Below are 17,550 nucleotides of genomic sequence, written 5' to 3' on the forward strand. Positions count from 1 at the left end.
GAAAACCTCTGGGATAAAGCAAAGGTGGTACTAAGAGGAACATTCATAGCCCTAAATGCCCACATCAGAAAAGACTGAAAGTGCATAAACTGACACTCTAAGGTCACACCTTAAGAAACTAGAGAAACAAGAGCAAACCAACCCCAAACCCAGCAGAAGAAAGGAAATAACCAAGATCAGAGCAGAACTAAATATAATTGAAACAAAAAAAGTTACAAAAAATAAATGAAACAAAAAGCTGGTTCTTCGAAAAGAAAATTGATAGACCATTGGTAACATTAACCAAGAAAAGAAGAGAGAAAATCCAAATAACCTCACTAAGAAATGAAACAGGAGATATTACAATTGACACTACTGAAATACAAAAGATCATTCCAGGCTACTACGATCACCTTTACACACATAAACTAGAAAACTTAGAGGAGATGGATAAATTCCTGAAAAAATACAGCCCTCCTAGCTTAAATCAGGAAGAATTAGATACCCTGAACAGACCAATAACAAGCAGCGAGAATGAAATGGTAATTAAAAAATTACCAGGAAAAAAAGTCCAGGATCAGACGGAGTCATAGAAGAATTCTACCAGACAGTCAAAGAAGAATTGGTACCAATACTTTTGACACTATTCCACAAGATAGAGAAAGAGGAGACCCTTCCTAATTGATTCTATGAAGCCAGGATCACCTGAATACCAAAACCAGGAAAGGACATAACAAAAAAAGAAAACTACATGCCAATATCCTTGATGAAAATAGATGCTAAAATCCTTAACAAAATGCTAGCTACCTGAATTCAGCAACATATCAAAAAGATTATCCACCATGATCAAGTGGGTTTCATACCAGGGATGCAGGGATTGTTTAACATATGCAAGTCAGTAAATATGATATACCACATAAACAGAATTTTTTTTTAAATCACATGATCATTTCAATAGATGCAGAAAAAGCTTTAAACCAAATTCAGAATCCTTTGTCATTAAAACTCTCAGCAAACTTGGCATACAAGGGACATACCTTAATGTAATGAAAGCCATCTATGACAATCCCACAGCCAACATAATACTGAATGGGGAAAAATTGAAAGTATTTCCTCTGAGAATTGGAATGAGAAATGGAGGCCCACTCTCACCACTCCTCTTCAGCATAATACTGGGAGTCCTAGCCAGAGCAATCAGAGAAGAGAAAGAAATAAAGGGCGTCCAAATTGGTAAAAAGGAAGTCAAACTGTCACTGTTTGCTGACGATATGTTCATTTGCTTTGAAAACCATAAGGATTCCTCCAGAAAGATCCTAGAACTGATAAAAGTGTTCAGCAAAGTTTCCAGATAAAAGATTAATGCACACAAATCAGTAGCTCTTCTATAAACCAGCAGCAAACAAGCAGAGAATCAAATCAAGAACCAACCCCTTTTACAATAGCTGCAAAAAATAAAATAAAATACTTAGGAATAAACCAAGGAATCAAAAGACCTCTACAAGGGAAACTACAAAACACTACTGAAAGAAATCATAGATGACACGAACAAATGGAAACATATTCCATGCTCATGGATGGGTAGAATCAATATTATGAAAATTACCATGTTGCAAAAAAGCAATCTACAAATTCAATGCAATCCCCATCAAAATAACACCATCATTTTTCACAGAATTAGAAAAAACAATTATAAAATTCATATAACACCAAAAGAGAACCCACATAGCCAAAGCAAGATTAAGCAAAAAGAACAAATCTGAAGGCATCACACTATCTGATTTCAAACTATACCATAAGGCTATAGTCACCAAAACAGTGTTGTAGTGGTACAAAATAGGCACATAGAACAATGGAATGGAATAGAGAACCCAGAAATAAACCCAAATACTTACAGCCAACTGATCTTTGACAAAGCAAACAAAAACATAAAGTGGGGAATGGTGCTGTTCTCCCACTCTTTTCAACAAATGGTGCTGGGATAATTGGCAAGCCACATGTAGGAGAATGAAACTGGATCCTCATCTCTCACCTTATACAAAAATCAGCTCAGGATGGATTAAGAACTTAAACCTAAGACCTGAATATAAAAATTCTAGAATATAATATTGGAAAAATGCTTATTGGCTTAGGCAAGGATTTCATGACCAAGAACCCAAAAGCAAATGCAATAAAAACAAAGATAAATAGCTGGGACCTAAGTAACCTAAAGCGCTCTTGCACGGCAAAAGGAACAGTCAGCAGGGTAAGCAGACAACCCACAGAGTGGGAGAAAACCTTCACAATTTATACATCTGACAAAGGACTAATATTCAGAATCTACAGTGAACTCAAACAGTAAGAAAAAAACAATCCCATCCAAAAGTGGGCTAAGGACATGAATAGACAATTCTCAATAGAAGATATACAAATGGCCAACAAACATGAAAAATGGCTCACCATCACTAATGATCAGGGAAATGCAAGTCAAAGCCACAATGGGATACCACGTCTCTCATGCAAGAATGGCCATAATAAAAAAATCAAAAAACAGTAGATGTTGGTGTGGATGCAATGAACAGGGAACACTTCTACACTGCTGGTGGGAATGTATACTAGTACAGCCACTATGGAAAACAGCATGGAGATTCCTTAAAGAACTAAAAGTAGAACCACAGTTTGATCCAGCAGTCCCACTACTGGGTATCTACCCAGAGGAAAAGGAGTCATTATTAGGAAAAGATACTTACACATGCATGTTTATAGCAGCACAATTCACAATTGCAAAATCATGGAACCAATCCAAATGCCCATCAGTCAATGAGCAGATAAAGAAACTGGTATATATACATGATGGAATACCAAGCAGCCATGAAAAGGAATGAATTAACAGCATTTGCAGTGACCTGGATGAGATTGAAGACTATTATTCTAAGTGAAGTTAACTCAAGAATGGAAAACCAAGCATCATGTGTTCTCACTGATATGTGGGAGCTAAGCTACGAGGATGCAAAGTCATAAAAATGATACTATGGACTTTGGGGACTTGTAGGGAAGAGTGAGAGGGGGACGAGGGATATAGCACTACAAATAGGGTGCAGTGTATACTACTCGGGTAATGGGTGAACCAAAATCTCACAAATCACCACTAAAGAATTTATGTAACCAAATACAACCTATACCCCAATAACTCATGGAAAGAAAAGATAGGTAAGAGCAAGATATTGAAAATCTGTCATCCACAGAGATGATATTTTGTTGGAGAGAGAAATATAAAGTAGTAACAGACAAAAGGGGGGAAAAAGAAAACATTGGAGCATATTTTTCTTCCCTTTGGTGAGCATTATACTAAAAAAAGTTCATTTCTGTCGTGGGAATATATTTTCCTTTGTTTTAAAATTCTAGCATGATAAAGGTAGATTAAAAGATTATTTCATCCATTCCTCTGGCTATAGAACATACTACACCCAGAGTTGATTTTTAAAGAACCCTCATGCATCCTCTTCCTCTCAGGATATGCGTTATTTACAAAGATATATGCATATTATTTTTTTTTAAAGTTAATTGATATTTTTCCTGTAAAAGTAAATGAACTTTTTAATCTAACATTATGAGTCTCCATGGCCAATGTGTGCACTATGGAAACATACATTTTACTAAATCATTCAATATTTCAGAAGTGTTAAGATTTTATGTTACTCTTTAAAAATTTTTGGTATCTTATAGATTGTCAAAATAAAACCAGGAGGGTTATTGGTAGGAGGTAAATTAAAATATTTTACCGTTTATCAAATAATGAGTAAAGGCATTTTCTTAATAAAAAAAAAAAAAAAACCAATAGAGAAACAGGAAACAATTGGCCTTTGTGGGGACCCAATTTATATTCCTCTCCCTAGACATGAGTGATAATATATTATTTACCTTTTTATATGAAAACTTTCTTCTATTCCCCTCTGTGTATCAATTCCAGCAGCCTGGACATTCAAAGGAGCAGGGCATGTAATCTGTGGAGAAGTTAAAGCTCCTAAGATCGATTACTTGAGTAAATAGTTGTAGAATCTTGTTCGAGACAGAAGCCTGGCTAACCTAGGTAAATACTGTAATCCATTTAAACCAGAAACTAGAATTCCAAAGCATTTGTATTTATTAAAATTTCTGGCAGTTCAGCAAGTGTGAGTAGAATCCTTGAACATCATCTTAAAGTTGAAGCTTAACATGAACCCTACTGTGGTCCTTGCCAGGCACTTCTTAACTATTACCTTTGCCAGGTAGAGAAAGGAAGGAGAGACATCATTTATTTTATTTTATTTTATTTTTGCAGGGCAAAACAACAACAACAACAACAAATATAACGTCTTTGTCTTCTTTTTTTATATCCTATAGTATTTATCTAATATGTTAGATTAACTGGATATTTTAGCCAGTGGCACACAGGGAATGAACTCAACCTTCATTTCACCATCCAGTCTTTACCCAGTGCTGTAAATGCCTTTGCTGAGTTAATTAATCCCTCAGAGATTTCTTCTCAAATCAAGTTTTTGTCCCTTGTTTCTAGGAAGCCAAATTGCTGGTGACATGCTAAGCTCTTACAATCCTTAAGTTATCACTTGAGAGCAATGATACATGGTAAATTAATCAATTTAGGACATAATAATCAAGTAGAAGTATAAGAGGGAAAAAAAGACACAAAATTGTGATTTATTACCTTTTAATTTTTTTCTGCCACCTGGATCTCAAGATAGCAATTGAGTTTGTTTTTCTATCCAAGGAGCCTAAAATGCTTGGATTGCAAATCTTTGTCAAACACTAAGGTGTGTGATGTAGCTGACATTAGTTGATGGGTTGGGTAGGAGGCTGGCAGGGTTAGTGCATTAGGAGGCTGATGCAGAGAAGAAGTGAGTGGGAGAGAAAAGCAGAAAGATACCTTTTCTTCTAAAGACTAAAGAACCTACTGTATACAAGATTTAACATATTTTCAGACACCATTTCTCTAAGTAGACAACTTATATACAAGATGTTTATTTATGCAAAATTAAATAATACATATATGCAAAAGGAAAATTAAGTGGTTGGAGTGCTAATGATATGTTTCTAATGATAGAATACACACGTATAATGTATGTATTAGGATTCCCCAGAGAAACAAAACCAATTGACTATGTTTCCCTAGAGAAACAGACCCAATATGATTCCGAAGAGACACAGAAACAATAGGAGACAGAGGAAGAGAGAGAAAAAGATTCATTGATTAGTTGATTGATTGATTTGAGGAATTGGCTTATGTGATTGTGGGGACTGACAAGTCTGAAATCTGCAGGGCCGACCAGCAGGCTGGACACCTGGGGAAGACTTGCTATTGCAGCTTCAGCCTGAAGACAGTCTAGAGGTGAATTCCTTCTTTCTTGGGGAACCTCAGTTCTTTCCCTTAAGCCCTTCAACTTATTTGATGAGGCCCACCTACACTGTAATCTACTCAAAGTCTACCAATTTAAATGTTAATCACATCTAAAAAAAAATACACCTTCACAGAAACATCTAGATTAACATTTGACCAAAAACTGTGTACTCTGTGCTAGCCAAGTTGGCACATAAATTGACCATCACAGGATAATAATATCAAGCTATTACTAGTTGAAAGCACATGCTGTGCACTGCTGAATATGGTGCACTGAGTCACAGTCCTGGGTTTGGAGGCAAGAGATCTGGGTACTTGTCCTGTATCTGCTAGGCAAGTAACCTAACATATTTCCAATTTTTTTTTTTTTTTATTGGGAAATATGGTAGATCTTGGTAATAGAGTATGAGTCAGGGAACCCAAGGAAGAAACACGGTTTTCTCAGTGTTGACACTGAAGTACCCATGGAACACGGAGGTGAAGTCCTGCAGACAGTTGAATACACGTATACATTTAGAGCTCACAGAGCAACTGGCTGGTGAAAGTGAGGTTTGAGAGTCATTCACATATAGATGGCAACTGAGGCCCTGTGAATGACCAGAAGGGAGGTGTAGAATGATAATGGAAGTAGTCCAAGGAAACAAGAGGAAGTAGAGGAAGAAGTACCAATGCAGCACACCAAGAAAGAATAGTCAGGATATTCTGACTATGAGAATCAGGATAAAGTGGTGTTACGGTGGCCAAGGCTTAGGTAAGTTTAAGATGTTCAATAACGTCAGATAGCAAAAGGAAGCTGTAGAGACTAGGTCTGAAAGCATTCCATTGGATTTAACAATTAGTTGAACATTTAGTGAATTTTGCTAGTACAGTTTAAATAATGTCTAACATTCATGTAATTCTCGATGAGTTTCTATGCTGTGCCGTGCTTTGTATGGATTGTCTCTTTTAATATTTTCTATGACCTATGAGACTGGTAGTAATATCACATTCTTATTTTATAGATCTATAAATTCAATTTTAGGAAGGTAACATATCTTCCTGAAAGTCACGCAAGTAAAGATGGACTTGGGTCTCTAATCCATTTGTTTGACTTCAAAACATGTTGTCGCCATTCCACTACCTCTTCTGTTCAGTGGAATGAAAGAGGTTAAAACAGTTCACAGGGTCCATGGAGTGAATGAAAAATGAAAATGGGGAGATAAAATGCAGGTTATAGTTTTCAAGGATTGGAGCTGGAAGGAGTTGCCTGTTTGAGAGCTGTGTTAAGGTCTGAGAAACATGTGCATGTTGTGCACTGCAAGAAAGGAATCAAGAGGAAGGAGAGGATGGAGAGATAGAAGATGAAAATCAGGCAGAGTGACAAGGCTCCAGGAAAGCCACATGGCTATGTGCATCCCTTAGAGAAACAAATTGGAAAAGGGGTAAGTGACACCTCTTTTCCTTAGACTGAAAATAATTAAATGTGGGTAGAAGATATAGCAACATCTAAAATGGTGGTAGAAGGTGAGTGAGTTGGTTAGAATAAGCTGAGAGAAATGAATGCTTCAGATTGTTCTGGAGAAGGTCAAACAGTAAATGTTGTACAATAGTTAGGAACTTGGGCTTGGACCACCGCTCCCCTAAGTTCCAGCTCTACTCTGCTCCTCCCCAATGCATCCTGTAGCTGACTGACTGTCCTTAGGAACTCAGGCTGTATGTGCCCTCTGCAGCACAGCCTTTCCTGACCACCTTCTTTGGAGGCTTCCCTTTATTCTATATTTAATGACATCACAATTTGCCAACATTTTAATCCGTATTTACCTTTTTGGCTCACTGTAACAAAATCTCCATGAGGGTACCTCTCATGGCTGTGTTTCTTACTCCTAATGTAGTGCTTCTCTTCTTAGCACTTAGTAGGTCCTGAACAACTTTGCATTGACTGAAAAAAAAAAAAAAAACCTGAATGCCACTCTCTATTATTCAATAGCTATGTGACCTTGGGCAAGATAATTTAACTTCTCAGGCCTTTGTTTTATCATTTGTAAAATGAAGAGACGTATATCCTATCAAGGTGTCTTACAAGCATAAAAGATGCTAAACATAAAGGTCTCAATTTTATTCTGGTTGAAAATATGTCCAATAAGTATCAGCTATTATTATTTTGTTGAGTGTGGGAGTGCAAAGGCTGGAGGGGTTGTTAAAAAATGGAGTTTAAGACATCAGAGGGAACTCCTCAAAATAATAACAGAATCCAGACTGAGATCTTTCCCTCTTAGACTGATGGACTGGTACCCACTTATAAAATTGTTTGGCAATGAAGACAAAGGGAAGGGACACAGAAAATGAGAGTGGATCTTGAGAATACAGACATCTGGTTCCAAGGAAAGGGAGTAGAAGGGGATTCAGACCAAGTGCATTTCCTTTCAAACAAGTGCTTTCATCTGAACTGCTCTGTTGAAATAGAAAAGTCACTGTCAATACCACATCTCATTACAGCCTAGCTTGATGCAGCTTAATACCAAGCAATATGCTCCATTAATTAGATTTAAGGCACTAAGGCTGGAATCTGGAAGCTGTAACCTGAGTCACTTCTCCCCAGGTAAACATGAATGTGTTTTTCTATAAATTGCTTTGAGGTGCTCTGAGATTTCTTTAATCTAATCACCAGAAATAATAGCCAATGCCTTATTTGATGGGGCCATGTGGCACATCTTTTCCCTTCTTTCATTACGTTTCTCCCCCAGATAATAAGGCTCCACAGGCTCTGGATTAGAAAAAAAACATATTACTGCTATCACAAGGGAGGAGGTGAAGAAAAGTTTGCTTTTTTGTGTGCTTTCCGTAGCTTAGCAAGAGCTGGAGGTTCTCTATTAGCTGAACATGCTAAGAGGTGGAAGGTGAAAATTCAGCTGATTCAGACTTTGGTAGATTTGTTCAGACTAGATATCTCAAAGGCTTTTAATTACTTGGGAACAAGTCTATATGATATTAACGACTAAACCACAAGTAGCGCTTGGGGGGATCCTGAAATCCATCCAGAATTATTTATTAACATCTAAACTAGACTCCATTTAGATCTAGAGATAGTGATAAGGCCCTGCATAATGTAATTTTATTGCAGCTTACACATATATTTGTATTTAGAAGCTACGTATTCTTCATTCATCCTTGACTAGCACAGAAACATCAAAGCTGTCATCATTATATTTGTCAAGAGTAGTTGTTTTTTATTTCTCTTTAGTTTTTAATAATGCATAGGCAAAGAGGTCTTTGGACTCCTTCTAGATGTTTTATTTCTTTTTTCTTCTTGTTTCCACAGCATGAAAATTTATCAAAGCTACCTCTCTAATCTATTGTTCTTTGCCTTGAATGCTCTTTGTCAGATGCTTATCTTTGAGGTTTTAAGCCTTTAAAAACACTCTTTTAATCTCCCTTTATCGCATTGCTCTGTATCTAGCTACAAGCTGTCCTAATATCACCCTCTCCTTTTTGTTTACATCCAAGTCTGAATGTGCAGATAAAAGCTGGATGGGACACGGTGAACATTTTCCCTGCAGCTCCTGTGAAACACACATTGGACATAGACATGGTCCACTGGCTCCTCAAAGATTTTTTTTTTTAGAGGAATGATTTTCCAGTTCTAATCTCAAAGCTGCAAAATCTGATTTTCTGATCCTACATTTATCCTGTACTCCTCTCTGTGTTTCATAGCCAGAGATGGCATGCCTGATTTCCACTAAATTCAGCTGATGTCCACCACACAGTTCAGCTGCTGGGTTTCCAAGTAACAGTGGTGCTTTTGTGTCATTTGGTTGTAGCATGTTGGAGTATATGTGAGTAAATGTAAGATAGAACGAATGGAACTCCTTGAAATAGCTAAGACTTGGATATTAGAGAAGGGGCCCAGGTGTGGTGACTCACAACTATAATCCCAGTACTTTGGGAAGCTGAGGTAGGAGGATCGCTGGAGGCTGGGAGTTTGAAACCAGCTTGGGCAACAAAGGGAAACTTTGTCTCTGAAAAAATGACATAAAATAAGTAGAAGAGGCAGATGGGTGCTTTCTTATACCACCATGTTTCCTCTAAGACTCTTTGGCCAACCAGCCAAGACTGATGTAAAAACCAAAATTTTGTATCCATATTTCTTTGTTATATACTACTTTGCTATTCGCTCCTCAATTTTACCATATATACCATTTTGATGTCTATACCAAGTCTTAGCTATTTCAATGTGTTCTATTCTTTCTATCTTACATTTACTTACATATATTCCAACATGCTACAACCAGCGGCTCCCAAAATTGGCTGCATATTGGAATCACTTAGGAAACTTTAAAAGGTTTTCAGTCCCTGGCTTCCCACCCCAGGTCAATTAAATTAAAATCTCAGGGGATGGGGCACAGACATCAATGTTCTATAAAATCTCCCCAGATGATTATAATATGCAGCTAGGGTTGAAAACCATTTTTAGCTCATGGTTTCCTAGATGCTCTGAGGTTTCTGCCCAACTTACTATTAGGCAATGCTTGAAAAAGCCCTTTTACTTTCTCCCATGTTCAGTTCTGAACTGTCAGATGCTTTCTCTAAAGGTTGGTCCTGACAGTCTTATTATCTGAGATAATGTGCCCTCACATGCAATTCTCCCAGGAATCATACCACATAGTTGCAATCCTCTAGTGTTCACTTCCAGAAACTCAGGAATTGGGCTAAGTAACATAGTAACTGCTATCTAATTTTATTAAGGAAAGTCAATTGTTAGAAAGGTAGCGGGGGCAAAGAGCAGAGAGGCAGTCCACCTACCTAGAAACGGGGTTGTAGAAAGGTAATATTTCCTTTAGATTGTCCATCCAGCCATTGACTAGCCCAAGTTCAGCAGGTTCAAGACAAAATGACATCTTATCTCTTTGGTGAATAATTGTGCCTTAACCACAGGCTGCCCTGCACAAGTGGTGTTGGGTTCATTCTCTGCCTGTCTACTACACTGGAATACACATATTAAGAGAAGATGCTTGCCCACAGCTCCTGTCACATTGTGGACCCAGATGGCTTCAGGATGAAGTCTTCTCTGCACAAATAGTATTCACCTAGTGTCTTGCTTGGAATATAAATTAAAGCATCACTCCACAATAAACTATACATGTTTGGTGATCAATACAGAACTCTAGTTTTCTCAAGTTAATGCCTTTTAATGACAGGTTCCCAATGCTTGCTATAGACAGTTACATGTAAGATTATAAATCATGGGATGTATTAGCTTTGAAATACTAATCTTTGCTCCCCCCTGCATTACATAATTGATAATGACTATATTGACAACTCCAAGAGGGCTCCTGAGATGGATCTGTGCAGTGGAAGGAAAAGCATCACCACTGTGCAGAAATGACATGCTGTGTATTCTAATGAGTGGATTCCTTAACCTCTAGTTGTATCCTTGAGTTTTCCAGAGTTTTCTTTCTCCTGAAAGCTTACTGGTGGTCAGAAAGTAACTGTATAAATATATGATCATCTTACCATGGATATTTGTTCCCTGTGAGTCTTCAAGACATTTTTGATGACTTTTACTGATGAAAAAATACGTTTTATCTCCTCTTTGGGTCCTCAGGTTCAAAAAAGCTACATGAGAGAGAACTGTAGTGTATTCTTCCTAGCAGATCAGCATTCTTTATGGATTTACTCTTTTTCGTTGCAAATAGAAGGCAAAAGGAGGGATAAACAAGATAATTTAGAGGAGAGAAGATGCCCAGACACTAGACTGACTAAATTTTAAAATTTTTAATTGACTGCATTTTAAAAATGCATGTCTTTCTTGAAATAGAGATTTTATTTTCTTAAAAAGGAACTTTTCCCCCTATGAGTTTGGCTGGCGTTAGAAAGAGAATAAATGCAAATTATTTTACAGTTTTACTTAGGACAGAAGTCAGATCTAGAGGGAGTAATCGGTGTGTATGTGACTACTTTGTGAAGTCTGTCTACAGTACGGTTTTTTTCTCTGTGCAGTTGAACCATTCCCTATGTGGGAACTGGCTTTTCATATCTTCACAATAAATACAAACAAGTTATTAACTCCCTAATTGATCTTTGTTGTTTACAACTTTTTCTTTCATTTTATACATGGGGGGCTCTCTATCCACACAACCCACAGGAGGGTGCCTGCTTAGGCCAAATAACACATTAAAACGGGCTACTGTCACTCACCCAGAAGGGCGATGCCTTCATAGTAATCAACTATATGGCCCTTTCCCCTCCCTGCATTCCTGCCACCCAAAGGAATAAATGATGGGTAATCTCTTCAAAATGATTTTCACCATCATCCCAGGAGCCTATTTGATAACTCAGGCGCTGTAAAATCCTTCTCTCTGTTCCCCTCTTCTTTTCCTTTTGCTGCACATGCTCTCATTGGGCCACACGTCTTGCTGTGATATGGAACAGCCAGGAGCGGAATCTTGGCCACTGGAGGCCTGATGCTTTGCTTTTGTTTCATGTTTAAAAACTCACCTCATGTTACTGAGTCTTGTTCCTCTGTATGGGCAGTGGTGATAATAAAACACTCCCTGACTTATCAGTCATATGTGAAAGAGCCTTGAAAGGTGTAAAGTATAACGTAAATCTATGCTGTCATTAATATTCTTGAAGGGTACATGGTCCCAGATAAACACACAGAGGTTTGAAAGCAAGGGGTATCCTTGGGTTTTCTTAACAGTGTTCTTGCCCTTGAACATTAAACCTGATATTTGTCTCTCCATTCTCTAACTCATTTTAAATGTTTTATATTTACTGTATAGTTGGTAACTTATGGAGTGCTTTCCTGGTCCCTAATTGTTATTATTTACTACCCCAAATGGCATTCTATCATTGTATGTTGTCTTACCCTAAAATCATTTCATGACAGTTCAGATTATTTTCTCAACCACATGGCACCTGCCCACACCGTTTATAACAGTGCAATGTAACACAGTATGTCCCTGATAGATACTGAAAGAACTAACAGCTCCATGTATTCACTACTCTTCACGTAATGGTAAAAATAAGGTTTATTATGTACATTTCTAGTTAAGCCTCAGAGGAAGAATAGATGTGCTGATGTAGTAAGAATTAAACACATCCCAGATGAGAGTGGTTTGGACAAATCCCATTGGTACAATTAGCATCTGCTAAAAAATGCACATTTTGTAATTTCTGACAAAGAAAATAAGTCATGTTTTAGTCTGAATCTTTGGTCTGATATCTATGGCAAGAATGTGTATTGCATTTTTAGACATAATTTCCTATTTCAACTAATCTACATTTGTACCACTGAGGATTTTTAAAAATTTAAATAAATATTGTGGAATTAATGCTTTTCATTGTCATGAATATATCAATCTTCTAATGTTCATGCACGCCATTTATTGGAATACATTTAAGCTATGGTGAGATCACTGCAAAATCATTTCCAGTTGAATAATCAACTTATGGAAAGAAGATTGACTTGAGGTTACTTGGGGAAAAAATGTCCCTTCATTTTGTAGATGAATTGAAGCACTTAGGCTAATAACATAATGGGAAAAACTAATTTGACACCATCTATTAGAGAATGGCTTTGATTGCATGTCTTTTAAATGCCCCTGTTTTATACATATGAGATACTTGACTTTTCTTTATTAAACCCTGTTTCTATATATATACTGATAAATAATATGTGTTCCTCAATTTGATAGACACCATGGTCCTTCCACCTTTAAAAAATTTATCTAAAAAAGATTTTAAAAATATATTTCTTCAAAATATAACTGAATTTAGATATCAGTGTCTAAAAACAAAATGGAGGTTTTTGACTTGATTTTGTGTTGATAAACCCTGCCTATGTACTACTTCCCACCACTTGTCTCCTTCCATTGTTGGAGCCAATTCTTTCTGGTCTTCTGAAACAGCCTTCTGGTTGGGTGTGGTGGCTCACACCTGTAATCCCAGCACTTTGGGAGGCTGAAGCGGGTGGATCGTTTGAGGTAAGGAGTTCAAGACTAGCCTGGCCAAGATGGTGAAACCCGTCTCTACTAAAAATATAAAAATTAGCCAGGTGTGATGGTGTGCACCTGTTGTTCCAGCCACTCGGGAGGCTGAGGCAGGAGAATTTCTTGAACCTGGGAGGCTGAGATTGCAGTGAGCTGAGATCATGCCACTGCACTCCAGCCTGGGTGACAGTGCAAGACTCTGTCTCAAAAAAAAAAAAAAAAAGAAAAAGAAAAAGAAAACAGCCCTCTGTACTCAGTGCCAGGCCATCACCATGTTGCTAGTTTAGCCCTGACTTGTGGTCCATTTCAAATTATTAGATATTTTCTGCATTGCCAAGAATTCCTCTCCTCCTCCTCCCTGCTCCTCTCCCCCTCCCCCTCCCCTCCCCACTCCTCTCTCCTTCCTTCCCTCCCTCCCTCCCTCCTTCCCTCCCTCCCTCCCTCCTTCCTTCCTTCCTCCCTTCCTTCCTTCCTCCCTTCCTTCCTTCCTTCCCTCCCTCCTTCCTTCCTTCCAGCATTAAGACAGACAGATTCACTTGCCTGCAGTCCACACTTGCCATATTTTACTATTGCTTCAGCTGCCTTTATTCCACAGTCACAAAGTAAGCATCTTCAACTCACACATACTTTCCAAGTTCATTTCTGCCTCCACCATCCTTTTCATGTTGAACAGTTACTTACTAGACTTCCATTTTGATGGGGGTGTTTTTTTCTTGTAAATTTAAGTTCCTTATACATTCTGGATATTAGACCTTTGTCAGATGGGTAGATTGCAAAATTTTTCTCCCATTCTGTAGGTTGCCTTTTCACTCTGATGATAGTTTCTTTTGCCTTGCAGAAGCTCTTTACTTTAATTAGATCCCATTTGTCAATTTTGGCTTTTGTTGCAGTTGCTTTTGGCATTTTTGTCATGAGGTCTTTGTCCATGCCTATGTCCTGAATGGTATTAGGTATTCTTCTAGGGTTTTTATGGTCTTGGGTTTACATTTAAGTATTTAATCCACCTTGGGTTAATTTTTGTATAAAGTGTATGAAAGGGGTCCAGTTTCAGTTTTCTGCATATGGCTAGCCAGTTCTCCCAGAACCAATTGCTGAATAGGAGATCCTTTCCTCATTGCTTGTTTTTGTCAGGTTTGTTGATGATGATCAGATGGTCGTAGACGTATGGTGTTATGTCTGAGGTCTCTATTCTGCTCCATTGGGCTATATGTGTTTTGGTACCAGTACCATGCTGTTTTGGTTAATGTAGCCTTATAGTGTAGTTTGAAGTCAAGTAGTGTGATGCCTCCAGCTTTGTTCTTTTTGCTTAGGATTGTTTTGGCTATATGGGGTCTCCTTTGATTTCATATGAAATTTAAAATAGTTTATTCCAGTTCTGTGAAGAACGTCAATGGTAGTTTGATGGGAATAGCATTGAATCCGTAAATTACCTTGTGCAGTATGACCTTTTTCACGATATTGATTCTTCCTATTCATGAGGATGGAATGTTTTTCCATTTGTTGACATTCTCTTATTTCCTTGAGCAGTTGTTTGTAGTTCTCCTTGAAGAGTTCTTTCACATCCCTGGTTAGCTGTATTCCTAGGTATTTTATTCTCTGTGTAGTGATTGTGAATGGGAGTTCATGATATGGCTGTCTGCTTGTCTATTGCTGGTGTAAATTAATGCTTGTGATTTTTGATATACATTTTGTATCCTGAGACTTTGCTGAAGTTGCTTATCGGTTCAAAGAATTTGGGACCTGGGATGTTGGGGTTTTCTGAATATAAAATCTTGTCGTCTACAAACAAAGACAATTTGACTTCCTCTCTTCCTATTTGAATATGCTTTATTTCTTTCTCTTGCCTGATTGCCCTGGCCAGAACTTCCAATACTATGTTGAATAGGAGTGGTCACAGAGGGCATCCTTGTCTTGTGCCGGTTTTCAAAGGGAATGCTTCCAGCTGTTGCCCATTCAGTATGATATTGACTGTGGGTTTGTCATAAATAGCTCTTATTGTTTTGAGATATGTTCCATCGATACCTAGTTTATTGAGAGTTTTTAACATGAAGGGATGTTGAATTTTATCAAAGGTCTTTTCTGCATCTATCGAGTTAATCATTCAGTTTTTGTCCTTCGTTCTGTTTATGCGATGGATTACGCTTATTGATTTTCATATGTTGAACCAGCCTTGCATCTCAGGGATGAAGCCAACTTGATCGTGGTGGATAAGTTTTTTGATGGCTGCTGGATTCAGTTTGCCAGTATTTTATTGAGGATTTTTCACATCGATGTTTATCAGTTTATCAGGGATATTGGCCTGAAGTTTTATCTTATTGTAACTGGTTGATTTATTATACCCTGATTACATTTCATTTCCATATTTCTCAACAGCATCCTAACTCATCTCTGAACACTGAAGCACTTCAGGTATGGAAACCGTTCCATCATTTTTATGGAGTCCTTTTCCAGAGACTTCTCTCCTTGCTCTCCACTGGATTCATGCTCAAGCCTGACTGAACACAGCTCTTGTCCTTAGACTTTACCTCTCTTCTTTCTTGGATTCTTTATTTACCAAATCATCTTTTTTTCTTCATTTACTCCCTTGTTTTAGCAACACACACTCAGCAGGTTCTTGAAGAAAGGAGAAAGGGAGATTTTTTTTAAACCTTACATATATGAACTTGTTTTGTTCTGCCTTCATGTTTGACAATTTAGTAGCATTTGCTAGTATAGTTTTAAAGCCATTTGAAGAAATTTTTCCATCATCTTCTAGACTTGAGTGATGTTTTTGAGAAGTCCAATGCCATTACATCTCTTGATGCTTTTTATGTTATTTGATTTATTTCTTTTCTGGAAGACTTCTGGATTTTCTTTTCTTTCTGAAATTGCATTTTGATGTGACTGAGGTCATTTATCTTTTATTATGTGGGAACCTTAGTAAACCCTGTTAATCTGGAAAATAATATTGTTGGCTTTTAAAAATTGTATTATACCACAGATTTAGTTCCCTGGACAGTGGACTGTGAGGTGGAGATTAATATGCAGAAGGCATAGATCCCCTGGATTGATACTTGATTTTTTTTTTTTTGTATATATTTGTAGGTCTGAAGGACTAGTGGGCTAGTAGGAAACTGTGTGAGGACCCGACTGCTTCATTGAGGGACCATCAATGGTCAGTATTTATGTCTTTGTTGGGTGCTGTTGAGTTTTCCCAGAAAAGACTATTCTAACCTCTTACTTGAGCATATTGGTTTAACAGAGGGTATTCTTGCAATGGAGTGAAATTAAGAAGATTGAGGTGTTGGATGAAACAGTAACTTTCCAGAATGGTGCCTCTCCCCGACCTTTCCTCTGTGCCAGGTGTGCTCAAATCTGGATGCTCTCGAATTCAATTTTCCACAAAATGAACTGCTGGGAAGAGGCCAATATGTAAACACTTCCCTCGAGGACTTTCAGTTTTCTGTCTATGCCCCACCTGGCCTTCCTTGGTTTCTAGTATCAAAATATATGAGTCTTTCCAAGTTCTTGCTGCAGGATGCAACTTGCTTCTCCTTGTATCACCCACCTTCCAATAGTTTGTTGATAACTCTGTTCCCTGATAGCTCCCTTTCTTTCTCTTTGTCCTTATGGGTTAACTTTACTCTAATTTGAATACAGTTTCTGGAAACAGCACAGAAAAAATTTTTCATGTAGTCACTCCTCCGTGCTTATCCAGAAGTTCTTACTTTCCATTTGAAATATAAAATTTTAAGGAGGTCAGAGAAGAAAAGGATTATTTTTGGCTTAAGGGTATGTGTAGGTCAAGGCAGCTTTATACAATGATAAAGATATTTCCTTTCAGAGCATATAAAAGACTGGACATATGGTTGTTTGAAAATTATCAATGGAGTCTGTTTAATGGGTAACAGTACTGAAAGTGTTGTTGAATTTCTTCTGGCAAGACTGATTATTGATTTTTTTGATACTGTCTGGAAAAGGCTATTTTTGTGCTGTTGATTCTTACTGAATTTAAAAAAAAAATGAAAAAGAGAAAATATATGATGACCAGGGTTAGATTAGGCTTTCTTTTCTTCTCTATTTTCTCTGTCCCAAGCAGAATTAAAGTATTGAGGGGGAAAGGTGCTTAACAAATAGTACTTGTTCTTGCCGTTGATGCTATCATTAATCTAATAGGGCTGCTCAAAGTTCTGTGGCTGTTCCATTTAGTAATGTCAAAATAACCTTGTTAAAGAAAAATGCTTAACTTGA

The sequence above is a fragment of the Theropithecus gelada genome, chromosome 8 (assembly GCF_003255815.1).
Source record: "Theropithecus gelada isolate Dixy chromosome 8, Tgel_1.0, whole genome shotgun sequence".
NCBI lineage: Eukaryota > Metazoa > Chordata > Mammalia > Primates > Cercopithecidae > Theropithecus > Theropithecus gelada.